Below are 3,289 nucleotides of genomic sequence, written 5' to 3'. Positions count from 1 at the left end.
TGAGTTTCCTTTACTTTTCCCAGTTTGTGTGGGTTGCATATGCTGTGGATCGCGTGGATCTGAACATAATTCCTCCTGAGATCTATATGCAGTCGGTTGTGTGGTCCGCTACTGTTCCGTTGGTGTCATTTGAATGTATCGAGTGGCATGCTACCGATAGGTATAGGCGACAGTTCGGTTTCGTTCAGGGAGTACCTCAGCAGGAGCAGAATCTGGACAAAGTGCATGGAGAAGTCCTGACTGGTCCTAAGAATCTTAACTGGGCCACAACACCGAGTCATTCAAGTTGGTTTATGCATTGGACAAACAGATATCACTACGTTCTTTCTGAGCTTCCCATGCCTTCACAACATCCATTGGAAACTTATATGTACTGGTACCGGTCAAAATATGGGGACCGCTTGAACTTGTCGAATCTTGTGGGTCAAGAAAGTGATGAGGGTAATCAGGATATGGATGAGGGTAATCAGGATATGGATGATGGTGGTGAGGGTATGGATGAGGATAGTCAGGATGCGGATAATGACAACGAGAAACTGGAGCCACAATCAGTGCCACCTTCTACTTCGAATCCACTTCCACAAGAACAACCTCAGTTCTCAAGCCAGTATGTACCTCAGACACAGTTCTCCCCATCATTTCCAATGCCTCAACAATATTGGGGTATGTCACAGTTTGAACCAGGAGAAGGAGGTTCTTTTAGCCAGTTGCTTGAGTTCATGGTTGCAGATGCAGGAAAATCACAATATGGCAATCAGCCTGAGTTCCTGGCAGGTAGGTATTTATTGGATGCGAGGCTTCCGTGCCATACCTCATCGGTCGCTTCCGGAGGGTTCGTATCTGTTGACTCTAGTAGAAGTGTAGGTGGATGCGGAGTTCTTAATAGTCAAAATTCTAACCGTATTGACATGGGACCACTTCAAGAAGATGCTAACCCACTCGAGCAAGAGACTAATGCGTATCTAGTAGATAACCCGGATGACGAGAATGATGATGACGAGGATGAAATAGAGGAGTTCGATGAGGATGAGGAATCCCGCAATGATGGTATTATGCTTCGTATTTTGCTTTTATCGCTTTAATAACAGCTTCCCTGGAACTGAATTCCATCCCAACGACAAATTCACCATCTGCGACAAAAGGAATTTCTGCCACCAGGACAGCCATACAACCAATTTTAAAAATACAAATATTTAAACATTCGAAAATAAAGGTAAAACAAATTTTTACTGCATCAATTATAATAAAACCTTCCAAACTATTTATATTTAACTAATTTACTAACAAATACTTATTTGTATTCAACTAATCAACTAACAGATACTAATTTTAATTTAACTAATTTACTAGTTATATTTACTTAATTAACTAATAAATTCCTATTTATATTCACTTAATTTTAATTTAAATAAATTTAACAAATTTAACAAATTTTAATTTAACTAACTTACTTATATTGACTTAATAACTTCCAATTTAACCAATTTTAATTAAACTAATTTACTAGTTATATTTACTTAATTTACTAATAAATTCCTATTTATATTGACTTAATTTTAATTTAACTAAATTTAACCAATTTAACAAATTTTAATTTAACTAATTTACTTATATTTACTTAATAAATTCCAATTTAACCAATTTTAATTAAACTAATTTACTAATAAATTCCAATTTATAATTACTTAATTTACTAAATTAACTCATAAATACTAACGGATATTTAACTAATTTACTACTTAACCAATAAATTCTAATTTATATTCAACTAAATCAATAACTCTCTTATAAATTTACTATCTTAAAGTTAAATACACAAATAGGTAAACAAAAATAAATACTGATCGAGTATATTTTCAAACCTCAGTTAGCTACTTGGTCCAACTATCAAGATAAATTAATAAAAAATTCCAATCTTTCGTATAAATACGGAGAATTACGTACCTGTATTGATATAATCCGGAAACTCCGGAACATGCATGGCTTCTAAATCCAAAATTCGCATGAATGATGGCTCCTCAAACGGCACATCGTTTGCCAGTGCAGTCGCCACATTAGACACATCCGAAGCCATAGCTCCGTCACCTTGAACCTCATCTCCATCTGGACCAACAACTTCGTAGTTGTTTTCGAACTCTTCTTCACTGTCACTATTGTAATCCTCCCGTAGAATATTCCGGTCAGCCTCAGATTGCTCAAACTCAACATACAACTCGATGAATGAGAGATTGACTCCGATTTTCAATATACATGGAAAACATATCTTGCATGCTCGCTTCGTCCGTTACATATTTGGTTTGAAACTGGACAAATCCACCAAACACTTGTATAAGATTTCTGTATAGAATACATGATATCCTTCTTGCCCTCTCAGAATGAATCTTTTCACAGATCACACCTTTGAGCTCTTCAAATGAGATTGTAAAAGGAATCACCAAATCTAACGGATTTTCACAAACAAATGTTACTCCTTCAGAAGTTTGTAACAAAATCTGACCAAAATAATACACCTTCAATAACACTCTATCACTCATTTCTCTCAATCACATTAACAAGCTCATAAACTTGAGTTTTAGATTTTTAGCTACTTTGCTAAACAAGTAACAAAACAGAGGAAGTAAAAACCAGAAGGACCGTTGAAGAAGGAGAAGAAGAAGATGCGAGAGTGGTTGTTCTGATCCAGTTTTCACCAACTTTTATTTAAAGTCCCAACCAAATCGGACCATGCGATTACCTTTACTGAATTCAAAAAATAATAAAAAATGCATGTCGGACCCTCCGATTTCATAACACAACACAAAAAAAAACCAACACTTCTAACAACTCGGATGGTACGATTTCCATTTTCCAGAATTTCAGCATCTCTTCCTCCTCAAATCGGACCTACCGATTTGCTATGCAAAATAGGACGCTCAAACAACTCGCACCATCCGAGTTGTTGGACCTGACATTAACAAAAAAGCTACCCCACATATCTGTATTGCGCTTTCATGACTCCATATCCAGATAACACACACACAAAGCCTCCATATCAATAAAAATGAGCCGATGATGAGAAGGAAGTGCTAAAAACAAAGTAGAAGAAAAGTTATTTGTAATACATCTAAAAATAAATTGAATCTCGATAGAAAGATAATGGAATATTTTTATAAGGTCTACAATAGATTATTTATTTAGCTCAATATAAAATAAAAAAGAAAATTAACACCACCTCTTAATCTAATTTTAAAATTTTCATTCAGATTTATTTTAATTATAACCATCTAATTCCTAATTTTAATTTTTTTCC

This window comes from Arachis ipaensis, chromosome B03 (genome assembly GCF_000816755.2).
Source record: "Arachis ipaensis cultivar K30076 chromosome B03, Araip1.1, whole genome shotgun sequence".
NCBI classification, from domain to species: Eukaryota; Viridiplantae; Streptophyta; class Magnoliopsida; order Fabales; family Fabaceae; genus Arachis; species Arachis ipaensis.
The sequence above is the reverse complement of the archived record's forward strand: the minus strand, read 5'-3'. Positions refer to the sequence as shown.